Source organism: Panthera uncia, assembly GCF_023721935.1.
Source record: "Panthera uncia isolate 11264 chromosome B2 unlocalized genomic scaffold, Puncia_PCG_1.0 HiC_scaffold_24, whole genome shotgun sequence".
Classification (NCBI taxonomy): domain Eukaryota; kingdom Metazoa; phylum Chordata; class Mammalia; order Carnivora; family Felidae; genus Panthera; species Panthera uncia.
The window spans coordinates 12,930,745-12,954,540 of NW_026057580.1; the positions used below are offsets into that span (position 1 = coordinate 12,930,745).

General features: G+C 48.8%; 1 long non-coding RNA gene across 1 annotated transcript; it reads right to left on the reverse strand.

Moving 5' to 3' along the window:
* Positions 1-997: 997 nt before the first annotated feature.
* Positions 998-16,464, reverse strand: LOC125937904 (uncharacterized). Its single transcript, XR_007462545.1, has 4 exons — positions 16,358-16,464; positions 15,164-15,307; positions 1,749-1,828; positions 998-1,213 (listed from the first exon to the last, which is right to left on the reverse strand). It is a non-coding gene; the product is annotated as an uncharacterized LOC125937904 (long non-coding RNA).
* Positions 16,465-23,796: the final 7,332 nt, after the last annotated feature.

A 23,796-nucleotide genomic window follows, 5' to 3' on the forward strand; every position in this document is an offset into this window, starting at 1 on the left:
CAAATTACTGCACGTTTGATTTTATCCATTCTCAGGTTGATTTCCACACACTTCCTCCCTTCTCCCAGCTCGTCACTCTGGTCGTCGTATCTCTCCTTTGGCCGCCGGCTGCCCTGGCTTCTCTCGCACTGTTGACTGTCATTGTTACTCACACCTGTACTGTGCGTCTGTGCAGTCTTGTGTCCTCTGCCTGAGTGTAGACCCCTTGTGGGCTGGGGCTGTGCCCAAGCCCCTTTCCTTCGCCCTCAGTGAAACTTGCACAGGGTCCAGCTTCTCACCCGCCACACGTAAGGCTTGAGGGCTGCTCAGTTGGAAAGGTAGAAACCAGGCGAAGGTGAGTTCCAACCAGATTTCCAAGCCTTGGCTTTCTGATTTGGTTAACTGTGCATTGAAAGTAGACAAGTAAGGGGCGCCTGGGTGGTTCAGCCGGTTAAGTGTCCGACTTCAGCTCAGGTCATGTTCTCACAGTTTGTGGGTTCGAGCCCCACATCGAGCTCTGTGCCGACAGCTCGGAGCCTGGAGCCTGCTTCAGAACCTGTGACTCTCTCTCTCTCTCTGTCCCTCTCCCGCTCATGCTCTGTCTCTTTCTCTCTTTCTCAAAAATAAATAAACATCCAAAAATTTAAACAAAAAAAAAGAGAGTGGACGAGTAAATAAGTGATGCAAACCTCTGGAGGATAGAGGTTTGATTTAAGAAGTTTACACAATTTAAGAAAAGTTTGGTGAAAACCAAGCAACGCTACCTGGCAAAACTCAATCAATTGCAAATAGCTTTCTCTCACTCCTGCCTATGGCTACTGCCTGACTGGTTTGTCTCCATTTTGTTGGGGGAAGTAAAGGAGTAAAAGGTTAGAATCTGGCACATGGGGCAGAACTAGAGTTCAGATCGCACACACCTTTTCATACCCCTCTCTCTCTCTCTCTTTTTTTTTTTTTTTTTTTGAGAAAGAGGGATTATTAGTTTCCAAGAGTTGCCAGCAAAATACCACAAACTGGGTGGCTTCGACCACAGAAATTTATTGTCTCACAGTTCTGGAGACCAGAAGTCTGATCAAAGTTCTTTCCGAGGCTGTGAGGGCAAACCTGTTCCAGGCCTGTGTCCTAGATTCTGGGGCTTTGCTGGTCATCTTTGGTGTTTCTTGGCTTCCAGTGCTCTGCCTTCATGTTCACATGGCGTTGTCCCTGCGTGTGTCTTTGTCCAAATTCTCCCTTTCTATAAGGACATCAGTCATACTAGATTAGGGACCCAACCTACTCCGAGGTCTAAGGTGACCTTGTCCTAACTTATCATATCTGCAGCAACACTGTTTCCAAAAGAAGGTCACATTCTGAGGTACTGGACGTTAGGACTTCACATACGGATTTTTTTTTGTTGTTGGGGGGCAGGGGACACAGTTCAACTCATAACAGAGAACATATTCTTCTTGTTTGAATTTATTGTTCTCCAAATCTGGGTGTGTCAATTTGATTCAGTCCGTGCCACACCTGTGAGTTTGGATGATAAACATCTGGAAGAAGCTAGTGATGGGCTTCTTCCTGTCCCCCTCCATACAGTGAGCCATCCATCCATCCATTGTTCACACACACACACACACACACACACACACTTTATACAGCTGAGACTTTGGAAATTTATAATTGGAGGTCTCTGCCATGCCAGGGGCACTACTTGGAGTCCTATTTGTACGTGTCGCATGAGCTACCTCAGAGGAGTAAGGCCTAGGTTCAGAACACAGCCCTATACTTACCAGCTCTGTGATCTCAGTAACCTCTTCCTCTCTGAGCCTTGCTTGCAAACACAGGAGCAGAGCCCGGTGCCCGACAGGTCCTGGGAAAATGATGGTGGCCGTTAGCGTTATTACTTTTGAGAGGTGTGGAGAGACAGAGCAGAAGCATGGCCTCCCAGTTTCCGGGAGCTCAACCTGAGACACTCCCCCCAGTGGAATCCCAAGCTCTGTAGCAGACGCCATCTCATCTGGTTTGCCCTTACGCCAATCCTGGAGCTGTGGTTCTTAACTCTTTTGGGAACTGGATCCCCCCCAAGCACCTGATAAAAGCTGTGCACCCTTCCCCACACAGCACGTGTACAGGGACTGTCCGCCCAGGTTTGCGTGTCGCTTCAGATGGTCTGTGGCTCCTCTCCAGCCCTTCCATGCGGGCTGAGAACACTCCCTTAAGAAGTAGCCAACCTCAGAAATCCGTCCATTCATTCACAAAGCCTCGTGTGGCTGCCACACTCTGGGTGCTGCAGGCCAGGCCGGGGAGTGAGGGAGCGTAGGCTAGGAGACCTTGCCCCAAGTGGCTCGCAGGTGTCGAGGACCATACTCAGAAGCAGAAATGACTCAGTCTTGTAGCAGAAGTGCAGCAGTACTTATGTGAGAGCTCAGAGGAGGGAAATTGTTTCCCCTAGCGGGGAGTACAGAGTCATCAAGTGGTCCAGGGAAGGGAAGGACGTCTGAGTTGGAAAATGGAAGACAAAAGCTTGGCTTCACATCGTATGTTGGCATTCCCAAGGTATGTGCTCACACAGGTGCACATCCGTCAGTCTGTTGGTGTTTGCTGTCACCTGAACGGAGCTAGTGGGTAGAATGCTAAAATGCTGGGCCTCTGTTAAGAAACCAAATAAGAATGCACGCCGTACTCTTCAAAGACGGTCTTCCTAACTCAATGCCCACCTCTGTAACTCACAGTTCAACCATTGGCACAAAGCACACAGGGCATCGACCTTCTGCCTGTCTTCAATCTTCACCTTCGTCCTGGGCTCTCTGGCCCTCCAGGGACCGCTCTCATCAAACCTGGGTAGGATACAGCTCGGGTTTCTGTCCCGCACCATAAACACGAGTCTCAGATGCCCTAATGGGGCTTCCAACAGGGAAGTGCACATCCAGGGGTAATTGACCACTTCTCTCCATCAAGAGAGAGTTTCTTTCCACCCGTACCCCCTCTCTTCTTTGTCCACATCACACTAATGGCCAAGAGCTGAAACTTCTTGAGGTCAGAGAACATTCTGATATGCCCAGGTTCAGCTCTGCTTCCGTTGCTTTGAAAGCGTATCCATTTGGTTCTGGTTCATAACGCTTCACTGGGAATTTTTCTGCAAGACTTCAGTTCCTTTTGCGGTTCGGCGAAAAGATCGGTATTCGGGCTGGGTGCAGATTAGGGTTAGGCCAGGGTTGGGGCTCGTTCTGGTCGGGGTTTTACAGGGTGGTCGTTTGCAAGACCCTTATCTCAAGCCGTCCCAGATGGAGACGGCAGGGCCATGTGGCCTGGGACCCACTTCACAGAGAAGTTTCTCTAACTTCTAGGAGGAGAACACAGCGTGCTCCCCCCACACACGGCAGCAGCGAGCGGTCTTTGGAGAGGAGCTCACTGCCAGAACGAGTCTGCTGTAGCAAGAAGCTAGGAAAGGGATTGCTGGTTCCAGCTTGAGCACAAACCTGCAATATGAGCCCAGGTAAATCAATTCTGCTCTCTGGCACTTGGGTTCCTTATGTGTAAAAACAAGGAAATTGGACGAGAAACTAGATGAGGGTTAAAGTTCCTTTCAGAGCTAAACGGTTATGATGCTGCAAAAACACCTTTATTTTAAATTAAGTGCGTCTCCAAGGAAAAGACGCAATGTGTCCCTTCCTCCGCGGCCCGCCCAGGTCTGCCTTCCGCAAAATTTATCCCTCCCGTGTTCCCATAACGCTGCGCTCATTAGAGAGCTAACTTAATAGCTTCAGCAGCCTTCCCTGACACCACTTGTGTGTTCCCGGGGGCCGTGGACGTCATCATGCGAGGCTCCCTCGGGAGCTGGGCTGCATAATAGCCCCGTGGGCACGCAGGTCACAGACCCTCCGGTCCTGCCTTGCCCCTTCTTGCCTTGTAGGGGACCTTGTGTTGAGAGCTTACTTCGCACGAAACCCTGCATTAGGGCAGGTTGGAGCATAACACACACACACACACACACACACACACACACGGGAACGCGCCTCTTGAGGGCGCTAGTGAGCCCTCCAGCCCCGCTGCAGTCCCGCAGGGTGTGGGGCTGAAGTGCACCTAGCATGGGGGTCCTCAGGTCTCCACCACCTAGCACCACAATTGTGCCATGTAAGCAAGTGTTTGCTGCACCCGGAACTCACCCTTTATTTTTTTTTTAATTAAAATTTGTTTTTAATGTTTATTTATTTTTGAGAGAGAGAGAGAGAGAGAGAGAGAGAGAGAATGCAAGCGGGCAAGGGGCAGAGAGAGAGGGAGACACAGAATCTGAAGCAGGCTCCAGGCTCTGAGCTGTCAGCACAGAGCGTGATGTGGGGCTCGAACCCATGAACTGTGAGATCATGACCTGAGCTGAAATCAGCCCCTTAACCTACTGAGCCACCCAGGTGCCCTGAACTCAGACTTTAAATGGCAAGATACTCTCAGGGTGCCTGGGTAGCTTAGTTGGTTAAGCATCTGACTTTGGCTCAGGTCATGGTCTCACGGCTGGTGAGTTCGAGCCCTGCCACGGGCTCTGTGCTGACAGCTCAGAGCCTGGAGCCTGCTTCAAAATGTGTGTGTGTGTGTGTGTGTGTGTGTGCCCCTCCCCTGCTCATGCTGTGTCTCTCAAAGATAAACATTAAGAAATGTTATTTTTTAATTATATTTTTTAATATAAACGTTAAAAATTTTAAAAAATAGAAAGATATTCTCATTCATTTTCGATATTACAGGGGAACACATCCACTTTTGGTTTCTTGCTTCTTGGCCTTTTTAGCTGGGTATCATGAACCTTCATCCTGACAGGTATCAGTAGTCCTACTTTAGGTTTTCGCAGGTAAATTGAGAAAAACATAACCTTCATTTGAGGCCCATTGAGTTTGCAAATAAAGTGCTTAGTTAATAGTAATTATTATTCTAGCTGCCAGTTGATTATGCGAGGCAGTTGATTTATGTAGAGCCGTTTGCCCTTCTAGGAAGTGGTCCCTAAACCGTCAGACACTTTGAATTCTTGGATGTGAATTAAACAGTTTCTCTTCCTCTCCCTCATTTCCAGTTGCATGGCTTGCACCTGACTGGGGTGGCCTTCTCTCCTCCCTGCTCCCTGCCAAACCTTCCTTTTCTCTCTCTCTCCCCTCCTCTTTCCTTATTTCTCTCTCTTCAAGTTTACCGGGAGTATTTCATTATTAAAGGACTACACACTCATTAGAGGAAATTTGAAAAAAGAAAAAACCCAGAAAATTAGAAAAAAAATGGGGGTGCCTGGGTGGCTCAGTCGGTTAAGCAACTGACTCTTGATTTTGGCTCAGGTCATGATCTCGCCGTTCATGAGTTTGCGCCCCTGCACTGAGCTTCATTGCTGCCAGCGTGGAGCCTGTTTGGGAGTCTCCCTCCCTTTCTCTCTCTGCTTCTCTCTCTCTCAAAATAAATAGTTTTTAAAAAAGGAAAAATGTCCCCTGGCATCAGAGAAATCCACATTTTGGTATATTTGTACTTTATCTCCTTTTTTTTTTTTTTTCATAATGTTGAGCTCTGTTTGCTTGTTTTACATGTGGAGGTCATATTGTAGACATAATTTTGCGTCTTGCTTATTTTTAGTTACAACATGAGCATATCCCTATGTTAATTTTAAATTTATCCCAGGGCACCTGGGTGGCTCAGTCCGTTGAGCGTCCGACTTTGGTTCAGCTCATGATCTCGCGGTCTGTGAGTTTGAGCCCCGCGTCGGGCTCTGGGCTGACGGCTCAGAGCCTGGAGCCTGCTTCCAATTCTGTGTCTCCCTGTCTCTCTGCTCCTCCCCTGTTCACACTCTGTCTCTTTGTCTCTCTCTCTCTCTAAAAAATAAACATTAAAAAAATTTTTTTTAATTTACCACAAACATCATCTATATTGGCTGCTGCAATATGGCTGCACTTGAGGCACCAGATTGTTTAGGGAGGTCCCTGTAGGGTTGATACTCACTTCTTTCCAATTTGTTGTTCCTAATATACTGTGGCTGGGAAACCACCCACCAAGCCTGTTAGAAAGAGTTACTAGGTCTTGTGATCTTGTGGGAAGGGCTGAGGGGCTTTCCTCAGGAGCCTTTGAGTTTGAATTTTGTTAACATATTCTTTAGTCTCTCAAAAACGTCCTTTACTTACCTTTTCAGTGTTTTTTAATGTTTATTTATTTTTGAGAGAGAGGGAGAGAGAGCAAGCAGGAGAGGAGCAGAGATAAAGGGAGACACAGAATCCAAAGCAGGCTCCAGGTTCCGAGCTGTGAGCACGGAGCCTGGTGCGGGGCTCGAACTCATGAACTGTTGAGATCATGACCTGAGTCGAAGTCAGACGCTTAACCGACTGAGCCACCCAGGCAGGTGCCCCACCTTTTCAGTTCTTGATTGAGGCCTGAAAGGTCGAGATTATCAAATAATTGATCTTTTTATAAATGAATGAGTATTGCACTAGAAAAAAATGAGAAAATCTACTCTTCTCCCATTAGAGAAATGTCATACTAAAGAGGTCAAATAATGCAATTGTTAAGAGCTGTCTGTGTCCACATCCCAGCCCCCCACATCTTGGCTGGGTGACATCAGGCAGCCTCTCTGTGCTTCAGTCCCCCACATAATGGGATGGTGATAGTTTCCACCTCACAGAGTTGTTGGGAACAGTCAATTAACCCATGTAGGGTACTTAGGATAGAAGCTGGTGTTTGCTAAGCTCTAGCGAGTGTTTGCTATTATTGCGGTCTATGTATGTACAGAGCATTTTAAAATTCCTCTTAAACATTTTGACTACTCTTTTAGGGTTTTTTTCAACTGAAGTATAACATAAATTGTTATATTAGTTTCAGGTGTACAACATACTGATTTGACAATTCTATACATTACTCAATGCTCATCATGATGTAGTCAGCACACAATGTTATTACAATATTATTGACTATATTCTCTGTGCTGTACTTTCCATCTCTGTGACTTATTTAGTTTATAACTTGGAAGTTTGTATATCTTAATCCCCTTCACCTATTTCATCCATCCCCCCCACCGACCTCCTCTCTGGCAAGCACCAGTTTGTTGTCTGCAGTTAAGAGTCTGGTTTTTGTTTGTTTGTTTGTTTGTTTGTTTGTTTGTGATGAATGGATAAAGAAGATGTGGTATGCATATGCAATGGAATATTAAGCAGCCATGAAAAAGAAGGCGATCTTGCCATTTGTGGCAACATGGATGTACCCAGAGGGTATTATACTAAATGAAATAAGTTAGACAAAGACAAATACCATATGATTTCACTTATATAGGGAGGATTTTTGTTTTTTAAAGAGGCTCAGGAGTGGAAGGAGGAGGCAGATCAGAGGGCAAGGCCTGGAGAGAGAAAGAGCAAGGAGGAGGAGACCCGGGGTTCAGGGAAACGAGGCTGACACCTGGGTGCCTCTGCCCCTAAGGCTGATGAGTAGGCTCTGGTCTCAAGGCCTCCTGGGCATTGCCCAAACTAGGCCAGGAAGTGAGAGTTAGGGCCCAGCAGGGGAGGGGGACAGGAGCTGAAAATTAGAACCTGAAGGAGGAAGGGACTGGGGTCTACCCTCCCCACTGTCACCGCCTAGGTGGGAGACGAGTGCAGAGTCTGGGGTCAGGAGCAGGGGGAGAGTCTAACTGTAGAATTTGCAGTTTTCCTTACAGGGGGGTACAGAACAGTTGCATTCTGGTAACGGAAGTGAAATTAAAAATACGAGCAGGAAATAAAATTAATTTAAAAATATCTGAAAACATGTATTTTGTGGCTCATCCAACTGGCTGAGCTGGGCTGGCTTGTTTTTCCTCAGACTGACTGATTAATAGGACAGAAGTGAGGAGGTGTGAATTTATCTTGGACCCAGGTGAGGGGCCAGGGGGCTTGGCATCAACCCACTCTGACTAAATCTGCATTTTCAAGTCCAGGAGAGATGCCCACATACTGGGGGGTGGAGGAGCTGGACGAGAAGCATTTCAGACTGAGCTCCTTCTCAGCAAGCTTCTAGAAGCTGTTTGCTTTCTTCCGTCTTTTGAAAATACAGCCACGCAGGCCCAGAGGCAACCCTCTGGTGACTATGGGACTCGGGGGCCTGTCCCTGGCTGGGCTGAGGACCCAGAGCTGGTCCAGGAAAGGAGAGAGTGGTGCAGACATCCAGCCTCAAATGCTCTCTGGGACGAGGAGGGAGGACCAGTCGGTACTCAGGGACATAAAATAAAATCCTGCTGGGCTGTTTTCCTCCCTGAGCATGGAGAATCATTTAACAGCATGAAAGGTGGTCGAGAAGCAATAAATAATCTTCAAATGAGGTAAAGGCCACCGTCTGGGAGGTAGAGAGAAGGAGAGAAGCTGATTTTGCTGTAGCCCAAGACACATATAATTAAAAACAAAGACATCTTTAAGATAGATCTAAGTCAGCCTCCCTGGCCGGCTCCTTCAGCCTGCAAATTCCCCATGTCCCCCCCCCCCCCTCCACCATCTCCTTTTCCCAGAAAAGCCTGGGAACACCCTCAGAAGAAAAACTCATCCTAACGAGAGAAGACATGTTCTTGAAGAAATTTTGACTTCTAGTTTACGGCTCGGTAAGCATTTCAGTAGAAAGATGCCCCACACTCAGGCACCAAGTCAAGGGCACATAGTTCCAACGCTAGCCTGCGCCTCGGTGTGATTAGTTTTACAACATTTGCAATTAAACGTAGATTTTCTGCCGCCTGAACCTGACCGGCCTAGGGGCTCTGGGGCTTCTGGATCTCTCAGCGCACATGCGGAGGCACAGGGAGCTGTGTGAGGGTCCCTGCAGCGTGCCCTCCCCCCGCCCCCCCACAGCGCGCACAAATGGAAACTGCCCGGAAACACACCTGAACATGGAAAAGCCGCCTTTCCCCAAGCCTTCTTCATCAGAAATAGATCTGCTCTACTTCTGTTATTTGATATTGATCGTTGAAATTTTCCTCAACCAGAAGTGTAGGGTTAAGGATCTCTTTTTTTGAAATACTCCAGAAATCTAGAAGATAATATGATCGCATAAGCTCGTGTATTTTGGCCTCAGGAGAAATTGGTTGTTGTGTGTGTGTCCGCGTGTGTGCATGTGTCTCTGTGTATGTGTGTGTCTGTCCTGGGGGGGGGTGGGGGTCCAGGGAAGAAGAGCACAAGAAGGAGAAACGTGGCGGGTGTGGCAGAAGTCCTGGGTGCCACAAAAACCATGACGGGAGAGGAATGTGAAAATCTGGCATGCCCTAACAAGCAAACCCCTGTGAGCTGACCACCCAGTGGACTTCCTGAAAGTTCCACATTGCCCTTTCTCTTGAGATGGCCAGTGCTGCCCAGCATTGATTGGGAGCAACTTGCAGGAACAGAAAAAGGTTGATTTTTTTAGTCCTGCAACTACCAGCCCCTGCCCAAGCCTGCATGGTGTGGCCTCCAGCAAAGCGAGCGGTTTTGTGCTTTCTCAGGTCAGTTCAAGAGGCAGTAAAGCAGGTCGGAGCCCACATCTCCAAAGTAGCCGAGCAGAGTAGGGAACAAGCCAGGCCTTGAGTGGCAAAAAGACCTAGATTTGAATTCCAGTGGCCACTTTATAACCAGTGCGATCCCGGGAACGTTCCTTGACCTCTCTCAACCTCAGTTTTCTCATCTATAAACTGGGGCCAGAGATGCCCATGATGTGCCATTCTCGTGAGGCGCTGAGAAGGTCACGTGCGCACAGTGGCTGGTCTGAGGTGGGTGCTTAAGGGGTTAGAGGCCCCGTGCTGCCCTCTCCCACAGAGCCCTCCAGTCTGCCGCTGTCATAGACCTGGCAGAAGGACGGCTTTATTCCCTTTTGGGAAGCCGCCCCACCCTCCTACACCCTGGCTGCCTCCCTGGCCATCCCCTCAGCACTTGGAGCTGGAGCCTGTCACTCGGGTCCAGGAAAGACCTGGAGAAGGTTTTCAGAAAGGAGAAGAGGGAAGAGTTATAGCTCCACCCAGGCGGGGCACTGAGGCAGGAAGAGGTGGACCTGGCGCGGGAGGCCAATTCCTGCCTGCTCCCAGTCTCCCAAATAGCTGGCCCAGATGTCTTCACTTTCTTCTGGAAAGCTTCCTCTGGTTTAGTCTGACACTATCTTTGACCGCCCTGAGCAGCCCCCCATGGGAATAGTTTTGGTGCTGTCTGTCCCTTACCAGCTGGCATTTTTAGATGCGGTCATTATATGTTGCTGGGGTCTCTTTACATCTTGCCTGATTTCTCCTGGAGCCCCTGGGTTATCCACACCCACATATGGTTGTGCCAGCCCCGTGAGAAAGAATCCAGGAGTAAGAGTCACCACCCAGTAACGAGGGTGGAAAATCACATACGGGTGTTCAGGTGAGGTCTGTGGGGTGGGCGTCATCGATTCAGAAGTTGAAAATGGGACTTTCGGACGTTGAAACTTAGTCGATTGTCAATTTTTACGAACCCACCTTTTTTTTTTTTTTTTTTTTTTCTCCACAGGAAAATACTTGAATGTAAAACCTCCCCACCCTTTACCCAGACTTCTCTGAAGTTGGGCTTTTGACATTGATTTTCCCAGCTCAGTATCAAGTATAGCATCACTGAAGATCACCGAACTGCTGTTTAGACATTTTAAAGATGCAATTTGAGTTCCAGTCAGGGGAAAGGGGTGGATAAAAGAGATTATATGATAATGATATGGCTGTGGAAGCCTGTCAAATAAAGTGCATTTTCTCTGGTGGGCAGGCTATTTCTGGAGCTGTGCACGAGTTGCTACACGGAGGGATGTGTTTATCCTAATGGGAAGCAGGACTGAGCGAGGCCACAGCTCCCTGCACAGTTTTTAGAGTTTTGAGATACCACAGAGACATTTGTGGTGTCCAGAAGACGCATTTAGTCTGTGCTGGCCCTTTCAATTTGTGCTGACTTGGCTCTGACAGGGATCAGAGGAAGGCAAGAAGTCTAAAGGCTAAAGTGAAGGAATGTGTGTCTGTCCAGACATGCCCATTTAATAAGAAGAGATATAAGAAAAGAAAAGTCAATGCAAACTGGTTTAAACAATAAGGAGTTTACTATACAAGCTAATAAGTAGCCCAGGGTCAGGGGCTTCAGGTAGGGTATGATCAAGGCGTTAACTCTGTTTTCCAATAAGCCCACCTGCTCTTCCTTCTTCTAATTCTTTTCCTTAGTCTGACTTCCTCACGGCTAAAAGATGGCCGCCAGCAGCAGCTTTCACACTTGCCTCTTTGGTCATGTCCAGGGAGAAAGGGAGATCTTTCCTCTGAACTGGTCAATTTAAGCCACCCCCCGGATTAATAGCAGTCACTAGTCTGACATCCTGGGCTGATTGGCCTAACCCAGAGCTCTGAGCCCAACACAAGCCAGGAGATTTGAGTCACCTTCACTGGTGGGATCAGGTTCCCCGAGACACCGATATTACAGAGGCGGGGGTGGGGCGGATGGGGAGGAGCAGACTTTGCAAGGAAGGCAAGGGGAGAATGAGTTAGAAAGGAAAGCAGTTCAGCAACCAACAGTGTTCCCAGCCAGGAATGTAGAAGCCCTGTTTTAACAGAGCTCTATGGGCTGAGAGACTGGAAGTCTGGTCTTTCTGCCTCACATAGCCTTCCAGAATCAAGAAAGATATTGGGAAAGTAAGAATGTGAAACAGATATAGACAGTATATCTATGTGTAAAATATATGTATATGTATTACTACTGGAGCCACCAACTTCACAGATGAACAATTTTATGCCTCAGTGTTCTCGCCTGTAAAATGGACACAGTATTACTTCCTTAACATCCTTTGCCATGGATACAGAAGCTTCAGATGTTAATTCCAGTGTTCCTAGAGACCTGCTTCGCGGCCCAGATTGGGGCCTGATTTCCCCCAGAGTGGAATGGTAACCACCCAGCCCCCCTTGGTACTCTCTCCCCGTCGCCCGGGGCCCACCCAACCTTGGCTGGTCTTGGCAACATTCCCTCTGGAAAGTATAAAAAACAAACTTCTCCAGAGTTGTCAATCAGTGCCCACTTAACGCACTGGGGGCTGGGCCTCCTGGATAGAAAGCGTGGCGGGATTGGATCACAAGTGGGAGCCCTCCACCCTCCAATAGCCTGGGAATGGCTGATCAGGGCCAGTCCCTCCAAGCCTGGCCATGAGCCTGAGGGCGTGGACCGGGACGGGGAGGGAGCCTGCTGGCTGCGACCCAGGACACGCTGCCCTGGGGACAGGGAATGAAGAGGGGTATTCCAGGGTGGGAGCGAGGAGCAGGGTCTGCAGTGGGGCCTCAGGTGGCCTTCCGCGCCTTGCAGTAGGACACTGGAGTGGTTGTCACAGGTGGTTTAAGTCTCCGCCAGAACTGAAGTCACTGTCGAGAAGGCTGTGGCTTCCGGTCCTGGGGCCGCCCCTGCTAAATGGGATTTGATCGTTTCTGTGGGCACAGCCTTGATTTTCATGGCACAGAAGCCCTCATTTCTGTCTCCCAGATGCCAGCAGGCCAGGAGCTGCTCTGTCTGCACAGACACGCAGGTGTGCACACACACATATACGGATTCACGTGCGCGTGTAGACGTGCACGCATGCTTAGGTCCCTCTGTCTCAGGTGTCGTCGGCTCTGTCCCTCCGGCCACCCCACATGGAGAGAGGTTGTATTCCACCTTTGGGCATGGACGGCAAGCACTGGAAAGACTGCTTCCTCTTCCTTCCTTCCTGAGAGGCACTGCCTGTGGGAGCTGCTCAGAGGGAGAGCCGCAGAACCGCAGGGCCCTGACTTTGAGGGGAGAAGCCGGACTCCTGTAAGCTTTCTGCATTTCCCACAGTGCCTGGCGTGAACAGCGTCACGGGGGCTTGTGATCCAGGACGATCTGAAGCTTTCCAGAGGGAAGTCTAGGGCCCCAGAGAGGAGCTGCCTCCGGCCACCCTGCGGGTCTCCAGCGGAGCCTGGTCCAGGGCCTGGGTTCGGGGGAGGTGTGGGGCAGTTGAAGCCCGAGGGCAGGGCTGCATTTCCAGAGACATGTGTGAGCTCCTCTGGGAGCGTGTAACTGGAGAAAAGTCCGGAGAAGCCATGGAGACCTCTGAGGCCCACCTCTGCTCACCACAAGATGGCAACAGAGCTTTGTGCCAGCCCCAGCGATGGGGAGGTGTCCAGCACTCTCTGGGGGCTGGACCTCGCATCCCTACCCCTGAGGGCCCGAGTTTTCCTTCAGCATCTTCAGGTTAGGCTGGAAGTTCATTTAACGTGGACCTGGGTATATCTGTCCTTCCTGTTTTATTGCCTTGAACTCCATTTGCCTGTGGATACAGGCAAAAATGCATCATTGAGGGCCATATGGGGTGTTGAATGTACAGTTTTCATTTTGGGAGAAGAGTTTCAAGTGGCTCTCCCACCTGGAAGCAATAATGTTTGAACCGTGCACCCTCTTGCCAGCAGCCCCCCAGGCTCCCTTTTTCCTCTGTGCTCTTTAGCGCTCCTTCCCACTGGGCCCACCGGGGTGGGCAGTTGTGGGAGGCAATAACTACCTAGGACGTCAGAGGAAGAGAAGATTTCTTTTAACTTCTGTATAGGCTGGAGGCAACAAAGCACCAGAGATGGAGAATATAGACATTCAGGAGGGAGATAATCAATAATACTGACTCATCCAACAGTTACATGAAATTACCAGGAGCCAAAAAGTGCTCTGGGCTCTGGGAATGTAGGAACGAATATCATGTGATCCTTGTGGTCCAGGCTTCTGGTGGAGTGGGAGCAAACAGGTGTGGAAGCCAGAGGTTTGATACATTGCTATAGAAGTTCCACAGATAAGTGTAGGGGCGGAGGAAGCAGACAAGGCAGGGCCAAGTCTATGGGAGGGAGTGGGACAGATGTGTGGAGAGAGGCACTGTTGTTCTTTTTAAAAAAATAGACCTGGGGCACCTGGGTGGCTCAGTAGGTTAATCGTCCGACTTCGGCTCGGGTCATGATCTCGCGGTTCATGGGTTCGAGCCCTGTGTCAGGCTCTGTGCTGACAGCTCAGGGCCTGGAGCCTGCTTCAGAGTCTGTGTCTCCTTCTCTCTCTGCCCCTCCCCCACTCATGCTCTCTCTCTCTCTCTCTCTCTCTCTCTCTGTCTCTTAAAAGTGAATAAATGTTAAAAAAATTATAGAGGGGGCACCTGGGTGGCTGGGTCGGTTAAGCGTCTGACTTCGGCTTAGGTCATGATCTCAAGGTTTGTGGGTTCGAGCCCCGCATCTGTGCTGACAACTCGGAGACTGGAGCCTGTTTCAGATTCTGTGTCTCCCTCTCTTTCTGCCCTTCACCTGTCATGCTGTGTGTGTCTGTCTGTCTCTCTCTCTCTCAAAAATGAATAAACATTAAAAAATAATAAAAAATAGACTTTATTTTCTAGAGCAGTTTTCAGTTCACAGCAAAACTGAGGGGAAGATGCAGATATTTTCCGTATATCACCTGCCTTTACACACGCACAGCCTCTTCTATTGCCAACTTCCTGCATCAGAGGGCACCCTGGTTACAATGGATGATGCTCCAGTGACACATCGGTATTACCCACCCGAAGTCCACAGTTTACATGAACTCATTCTTGGTGTTGTATATTCTATGGGTTTTGACAAATGTATCATGACACGTATCCACCATCATACTGTACTATACACAATAGTTTCACTGCCTTAAAAAATCCTCTGTGCTCCCTCTGTTCATCCCTCTCCTCCCTCCAACCCCTGACAACCACTGATCCTTTTACTGTCATCATAGTTTTACCTTTTCCAGAATAAGCCTGTAGTTGGGATCAACTCTGCACCCAGCAGAGTCCAGGGTGGTGGGCAGGGTGCGGGATCACAGTGAGTTCTGTGATTAGAGGCACGGGTCAGGTGCAGGCCATGGAAAGCCTAGTTTAGCCAGCCTGAAGGATTTGGACTTTACCTGATAAGGAGCCATCAGAGGGTTTAGAGGGACCAACAGTCCCTGTTTGCCTGGGGTCTTTCTTGCAACAGTGAAATCCTGCATCCCAGAATCTGCCCCCAGCCTGGGCGGACTGGGAGAGCTGGTCGCCCTACTTTTAAGCACCAGAAGGATATGGTTAGATTTGCTTTTAAACATACCTTTTTGTTGTAGGAGTATTTTGAGATTCAGAGAAAAGTTGCCAAGTTCAGGGTACCCCTCACCAGGTTTCTCCTACTGCCAACATCTTACATACATATGGTAGCTAATATGTGTCGATAGTAGGAGGTTAACATTGATACATTACTATTCACCAGATTTCAGATGCTCTTTGGATTTCTTGCAGCTTTTCTACCAACGTCCTTTTTCTGTTCCGGTGGGAGGGGTGGCCACGGCCCCGGAAGGCTAAGGGGGTAGACTCGGTGGGACTCAGGATCGTCACTTGCTGATGAATCCGACTGAAAGAGTAAAGTGGAATGTTACCACGTATTGCTTGCTCCTACATCTTATCCGGTCATCTCTGGGGCAGATTATCCCTGAACACCTGCCAGGCGCTGGTCACTGATGTTCTCCGGACACACGGACGGCAAAACGCCCCGCTCCAGTTCCAGCCCAGTTTTCCCATTTCCCAGTGCCCCCCGACCTCCGCTGTCTGTGAGTAGGCTAAACACGAACAACTTCTCAAAAGAAGTCCAACTGAAAGAATTTTCACAGCCTGTCCTTAATGCTGCCAAGAATATATATTACCAATTTCCAGTGGAAGCTCAAATGTCCCTTTGCAATAACCTGGCCTCTGAACGCTAAGTTTGAGGGGTTACCGCAAGTCGGGACTACACCTCAGGGACCCAGTGCCATGCTGCCCGGTGAGAGGTGTTGGGGGGCGGGTGCCGGGGAGGGAGGCATGAGACAGTGATGGGGCTTGAGACCCAGAGGGTCTGGGTACATACTCCCTTGGGTCGCAGCCCAGGGTTAAGAAAAAAAAAAAAAAAAAAGAATCCAGAGAAATCCTGGTTGGCATGTTTCTAGCCCAGATGGAAGAGAAATAGGACAAACTTCTAGAGGTGCCAAAACCAACACATGAGAAGCGCCAGCTGCCAGCAAATTCGAGGTATGTTGGCGTGAGCAGCCGAAGAGAAATGCATTCACCCTGTTGGAAACGGGGAGACGAGAAGACGGACAGCCGTTGAGAGAGAGCGGGTGCTCCTTGCCAACCGTGAAACGCCAGCTCGGGAAGCACGGCCGCTTCCAAATGACCGAGCGGGACTGGAGCAAGCCAGGGGAAGGGGCGCAGACAGCCAGGCGACAGGCATCTGGAGATGCAGGGCTGGCGGCTCAGCGGCCTGGCTCCCCCCCTCCGAGCAGCGCCCTCGGCCACTCAGCCTGCTCTCTGCACCCGTGGGGAGGCGATCCATGCCCACACTCCTTCTCGTCTCGGCCCCTCTCTCGTGCTGCTCCCCCCTCCATCTCTGCTGTTCACACTCTTCCCATCTTTGGGGGGCATTGGTCACCTGGGGGCACATCTCTGCATATCTTCCTGACACTCAGGATAACTCTTGCATCCCAAATCCCGTGTCCTGAAGGGAGAAGCCAGGACCCTCGCATCTCTAGATGCCTGTGCGGCACTCTGTATGTGACGTGTCCGCATGAGACTTGGTTTGAGGCCGCGCCCCCACCAGGGGGGCAACACGGAGTGGCAGGGATTTGATTCCTGAGGGCAGAGGAGGGATTGAGCTTCTGGTTTCTGCTGCTGAGGGTCCTATGTGCCGAGTGGCCGTGGGGTCCTCTCTAAGAAACCCCTTCGTGTGGTTGGGCGCTTTACGGCGAAAGGCTTCAGAGTCCAGCTCTCCTGGACATCTGTGCACTCTTTAATGGTCTTGACTAAACTCCCCCCTTCTCCCCCTTAAACGAACAAGAATGGATTCTGTTGTTTGCAACTAAGAATTGTAACTGTCACGCTGTCTCAGTCATCGGGGGCTGCCCTAACAAGCTACCACTGACGGGGTGGCATAAACAACAGGCACTTACTTCTCATAGTTCTGGAGGCCGGGAGGTCCAAGGTCAGGGTGCCGGCAGATCAGTCTCGGTGAGGGCCTTCTTCCCAGTTCGCGGATGGCCATCTTCTTCTTACATCCTCACATGATGGAGAGAGAGACCATCTCTCTTCTTCTTCTTTTTTTTAGTATGAAATTTATTGTCAAATTGGTTTCCATACAACACCCAGTGAGATCATCTCTCTTCTTAAAAGGGCACCAACCCATTCACGACGGGTGATCATCTGCCAAAGGCCCCACCTCCTACCACCACCACACTGGGGACTAGGCTTCAACATTTGAATTTGGGGGGGGGGGGACACAAGCATTCAGTCCATAGCACCGTCCTTCAAGAGCAGCTGAAGACGTGACCTCTCTACAATTCTCTCTGGGCCCTTAGATTCTGTGCCTGTCTTTAAATGCACCACCCCATTAAAAAATTGTTTTTTAATGTTTATTTATTTTTGAGACAGTGCAAGTGGGGGAAGGGCAGAGAGAGAGAGACACAGAATCCGAAGCAGCCTCTAGGCTCCGAGCTGTCAACACAGAGCCCAAGGCAGGGCTGGAATTTGTGAACTGTGACATCATGACCTGAGCTTGACCGAGCTTAACTGATCAGACGCTTAACCGACTGAGCCACCCAGGCACCCCTAATGCACCACCCCATTTAACATTAATAGCCTGTTGTCCTCTAGTGTTTGAACTGGGCGGGGTGGGGGGGTCTGCTCCCTCACTGAAGGCAGTGAGCCTAGCTTTTCTTCTTTTTGTTCTTGCTTGTAGCATCCCGCAGCTGGAAAAGAATCAAGAACATGTTGGCCAATCCACCCATTTTACACACAAGGTGCTGCTCAGAGCAGTGACCAGTCGGGTGAGTGGCCAAGCACCGGAGGGGGCAGGACCAGAGGAGCCACAGCCCTGTCTTTCCTCCCACGTCACCTCCCACCACGTGAGCCATTTACGTGGAAGATGCATCGTGACACTACTTGAATTGAAACAGGGCCTTCTGAGGAGTTCAAAACACTTCACCAACCTCCAGGTTGTATAATTTATGCTCCTGGGAAATAACACAGATCGGAGAAAGCCTCTTCTATTGACAGTAGGTGAAACCTAGGTCCCAAGGAACCGACAGGATTTGCTTGCCCACAATTGGTAGCAAAGTGACGAGCCTCCCGCTCCTTGGATTCTGAAGTCTGTTTCGGGAAAACCATAGCATGTGGGTTCTGGTCATGGAAACACTTCCCAAAATGCACTGGGGGCTGCCATATGACTGATGCTGAGTCCTCAGGGGCTCCTTGGAGAGGAGAGGATGGAAAGTCCCTGTGTTAGGTATCTGTTGCTCTCAACACTTTGCCCCGAAGCTTTGTGGCTTGAAACGACACCAGTCATTTGTTATCTCTCAGTTTCTGTGTGTCAGGAATTTGCGCTCAGGTCATGATCTCACGGTTCGTGGGTTTGAGCCCCATGTTGGGTTCTGCGTTGGCAGTGAGGAGCCTGCTTGGGATTCTCTCTTTCTCCCTCTCTCTGTGCCCCTCCCCCGTTCGCACTATCTCTTGTCTCTCTCAAAATGAATAAATAAACTTACCAAAAAAAAAAAAAAAAAAAAAAAAAGGAAAAGCTGCTTGGGTTTAATTACCCATTGGTTTGCTCCCTGCAGATACCCTGTAGGAGTTATTACTTTAGGCAGCTTGCCAAATCAGTCAATGTGCAATTATCGAGGACTCTGTTTACCCAACATTGTGCTAGGGATCGATAATACTCAGTGTAAAATCTTGGTTTATATCAAGTTTATAGTGGTGGTTCCTGGCTTCAAATAACCCCATGAACCCAGCCCCACAGAGCAAACCATTTAACCAGGTATCGATCACCTGGATGACACGCAAGGCTCTGACTTCACAGAAGTCACACCTTAACCAGAACTTTCTAGGAAAAACAAATAATTAATAATAGCGTGCTTTTATTAAAAAAAGCACACGTACATATGACGGCAGAGAGCTCGAGCACTATTGGAAAACCTGAAATGTGTGGCAGCTTTCTAATTAAAAAGATCATTTCCTTTAAACTCAGATGGAATATCCTTCGCCTGCTTCTATTTTTCTCCCCGTGAAACAAACTCTCTGCAAGAGATGTGAAATTTATTACGAGAGGGAACATGCTAACTTTCCAAACATCCCAGTCAGTCCAAGGAAACGAGGCAGTGATGACTTGGAAAACACCTTCCTTTACACACACGTCCATTCACTGTGTCCGGCACGGCCAGCCCTCAGCAGACTCGGACAGCGGGGGGGCACGTCCGGTGAATCAGAGCAATGCCGACTGAAATCGCCCATTGGGTCTCCTGTGCCCACCACCAGACTAATCCAAACTCCAGCTTTGTCTATAGTACATCCTCCACGACTTTTCCCAGCCAAGGCTTAAATGACTCAAGTTCCACCATGTTCCCTGGAGGGGTTATCCTGCAGCCAAATAGAACGAAACTCACCATTTGGAATTTTTCCCCCTTTATTGAATCTAATTTTTCCTTCACTTGTTTTCCTACTGTCATGTTCTTGCTGGATCCCTTTGGACCACCCACTGTGCCTGCTCTTCAAATGTGTGGACTGGAATTTCCCATCATCATTTGGCCTGTGACACATTTTTGAACTGTCAGCAGTCACGGCCGTGGCACTGGGGTCCCATCCCTTAGATTCAGACACACTGTGGGTCTAGCCGTCTGGCTAACCACACTGTTGATTCTCTATTATGTACACACACAAGCATCGCCTCTTTGTGCCAGGGTCCCATCGTCTTTGCTCTCAAACTCCTGAGTCAAATTTAGCACGGTGCATCAAGAAAATCCAGGATGTGGCAAAACGGGAAGAATATCTTTGAGACCCAGAAGAAGGCTAGCCTGCCCCAGCTGAGAATTATCGTCAAATAGGAATCTAAAGAAAGTGAAACTCGAACCCCCTTCCATTATTCCCTTAGGCATTTTTGCTCTTTCTTTTGACATTCTTGCTACTTTTATTCAAAATTCTACAAGTTTTCTAAGTCCTTTTTCAAACCCTTAAGCCAAAAGCAACCATGTCTAATTACAGGCAAATAGAATCCTCTGGCTGTTTAATTCAATCATAACATAGGAATACAAGAAATAGGTTTGATAGTAACATTCACCGTTATTGATAAATGTATCCAAATATATGTCGTCTCACTGAAGTCCAGCTCATGTGTACGTCACTCACACAGATGTCACGACATTGCATCGGCCGGGCCTAAGTCATCAGGTATAGATGGGTCATGGGTAATTAGGACTTGGCTCATCCGGGAAGGCATCAGGCCTGGGCCCAGGAGAGGCTGATGCACAACAACGTCCTTTGTGGTTTGTTTCTACTTTTGAAACCCCCTCAGGGCTGAAAATGATGCCAGTGGCTCCAACCATTGCTGAGGCCGGTATGCCAAGCACCTGGGGAACCAGAGTATCTGTGTTAGTTATCCAGAGGCGCCTGCCCCCCAGGATCAACAGAAAGAGCTCTGATCCCAACACTGCCCCTTCACTTCTTTTAGAACTTCTGTTCTCCGGGAGTGACTCAGTCGGTTGAATGTCTGGCTCTTGGTTTTGGTTCAGGTCATGATCTCATGGTCTGTGAGTTCGAGCCCTGCATTGGGCTCTGCACTGTCAGTGTGGAGCCTGCTTGGAATTCTCTCTCCCTCCCTCTCTCTCTGCCTCTCTGTATCAAAATAAAATAAAAAAAAAAAAAAAAATCTAAAAAAAAAAAAAAAAAAAAGAACTTCTGTTCTCTGTGCTTCAATTCCCTAATCCATACAACGGGTATATACTATGTCTTCTCTCCCTTCCTCAGAAGGATCTTGCCCCCAAATGACAAAACAGAACTGCCCTGCTGTTCTTGCTATTTCATCCAGGAAGAGGGTATGTTTTCCCACGGACCCTTGACCAGGAGGGCTGGCACAGCTCAGTGCTTCTCCAGTCTCTGACCATCCTGTCAGTCCCAGGAGGCTAGTGCCCAGGGCGCCGGCCCCATCAGCATACTCCCAGGTCACACTGCTTCTCACATGCCCCACCTGCATGTAAATCCCATCCTTTCTATGGTCACGACTCAGCTCCAATTCTGAATCCGTGGCCTGGTGTCTGTCAAAAGTTCTGGGACGTTCTCGGCTCTGATACCTTCAGGTTGCCTCTGCCCTGTTTCCTCACCTTCTGAAACACTGCTAGACAGCTCTCAGAGCCTTTCACTCTATCCTCTACGGCTTTTCATCTCTCTTATATTTTCACCTCTTTATCTCTCTGGGATACATTCTGGGTAATTTCTCCAGCACTATCCCCCAGTTCTCAAAGTCTCTCTTTGTGTGGTACATGGCCTGCTATTAAATGTATCCATTGAGTTTTAAATTTCTGTTTTATTTCCTTATTTTCTACAAGTTCTGTTTTATTCCTTCACAAATCTGCTTATCCGGTACTCATATTTTAAAGGTCCACTTCCATTTGTTGATTCTGCTGTCATTTCTGCTGGCTCTTGCTTTTCGTGCCTTGTTTCCTTATACTTGTGGTGATTTTTAGCTGTGAGCTTCTCATCTTCCTTAGAAATTGCTGGAAATTCTTCTAGGCCTAGGGAAAGGTGGATTCCTTCAGAGAAGATTTCTGTTTGCTTCTTTGGATGCCTGCTAGTCCTCTAGTCTGTGATCCCTTTTAGGTTTCTGCCTGGTTTTTTTTCAGATGACCCATGTAGAGTGAATTTAAGCTACAGATATACAAGAAGTCTGGTTTGAAGTTCCCAGGAGAGATAGTCCCCTCTTCACTCCAGTGCCAAGATTCAAAATAAGGGCTTTCCCTTGGAAGTGTAACTTGCTCCCCAAATCTGGGAAGCGGTTGGTTTTATTTTCAGTCCTTCCTTACACTGCAGGTGTGGCTCTTGGAGGTCCTAAAGTTATGGGACATCTCCTGTGGGACTGTCCACCTTGGGCACACCTAGGTTCGGTCTGCTTCCCACAGACCCTCATAAGGCTCCAAACATATCAATTTTCAAGTTCACAAGATCCAGAAAATTCCTTCAAGGAAATCCTTCAAATGCTGGCTTGAGTGCTCTTCTCACTGCCTTGTGAGTTCTGCCTTCATTTATTTTTTTGGCCAGTACATTCCATACTTCCTTGACAACTTGTGGAGCCATTTAAAGACAGCAGGGGCACCTGGGTGGCTCAGTTGGCTGAGTGTCTGACTCCTGGTTTCAGCTCAGGTCATGTTCTCACAGTACGTGGGATCAAGCCCGGCATCAGGCTCTGCTCTGACGGCGCAGAGCCTGCTTGGGGTTCTCTCTCTCCCTCACTCTCTGCCCCTCCCCCACTCTCTCTCAAAATAAATACATAAACATTAAAAAGTAATAAAGGCAGTAAAAATATTTTTCCCCCGCATTTTTAGTTGTTTTGGGCAGGATGGGTAGTGTGGACACCTAGTCTACCACATAGCTAGAAGCAGACATCTCAGCTTAAACCCTACCTTTTCCGCAGCCTCTTCAGCAGACAGAGCATCGACAGCTTGGACCCCATCTGAGCCTGGTGGTTTTTTGTTTTTTGGGTTTTTTTTTCACCTTCTATCCCATCTGAGACCAAGAGCTGACCCATTGAACAGGAATGGTAGGTCTCTTGCTCTCTCTTTTTTTCCATGTAGTATATTTTACATCCCCCCCTCCCCCCCACCCCGGTTTGGTTCCTCTCTGCTCTCTGCCCAAGTAAGTGAACAACACTATGACTGTCGCCAGGCTAACATCAACCCCTCTACTTTATTTGGGTCTCGATGAAGTACTTTCTTTCAGGAGCCTGAGGAGGGCAAGAGCTCATTTTTCTGAACTGAAGGAAACAGTTGGTCTGGGGTTGTACGTTTAGATACTCACATGATTATCATATGCAGTCAGTGCGGAGACCTCTGTGTTGAAGCACAGCTGATGTTTCAAATTGTAAATGCGAAGAAAGAAAAGTTAATTCAGCAGATGTTCGCCTCTGTGACATGAGTCACTGTCTGTGTAAAAAGTTGCCATGCAATCAGAAAAATGTAAGAGTCTTGCCTGAGATCTTTCCAAGACATTTGACATTTATCCATTTAAAAAAATCCATTGAGCACCTATGGCATGGGACCCTACGCTGGGCACAGTGTCCAGGGTTGAGCAAGACGCAAATGGTCTTTGCGTTTAGAAGGCACGCGGTGCCTGGGAATTGGATGGAACATGAGGCTGGATGAGGGCGGGTGGTGGGGTGGAGTGTAATGTAGATGAGGCATCGGCAAGAACAGCAGGCAGCTCATGCTTTCTCCAAAAGACCTGCACCCGGGCCCCGATCCCAGACAGTATGGATGACCTATATACGTTTTTAAAGCTCCCAGGTGATTCTAATGACTAGCCAAAGTTGGAAACCACTGCTTGAATCAATAATTTAGGGCAGAGTCTCCAGAGAGGGGTGTGGGGATGGGTCACACAGTGCAGAGGTCTTGGTCCACTTATCCCTCACTGCTGCCCAGGTGTGGGGTAGCCAGAGCCCCCAGGCATGCCCCCACCTCAACAGGCAGCTTCACCTGTTTGCTGCCTTGGACCGTACTAATGTGATACTCCCTATGTGTGCCATAATGTGGAAAAGGTTTGGGAGTCCTGCGTCAGAATATCTGTACCATGGGATTTGGTTGAGATTGGCAGTGTGATTCAGTGAAAAAAAAAAAAAATCAAGGATTTGGGGTCAGATCACCTTAGGTTCAGTATCCCTGCTCAGCCGCTGATGGTGCGAATTCCCACAAGTTACTTAACTTCTTTTGACTTCAATTTTCACATCTGTGAAGTGGAAATATCACCTCCTTCCCATGGTTCTTATAAGGATTGGAAATAATGCCTGTAAAGCACTTAGACCAGGAGTCAGTTCCTACAGGCAGGTGTTTAATAAGTAGT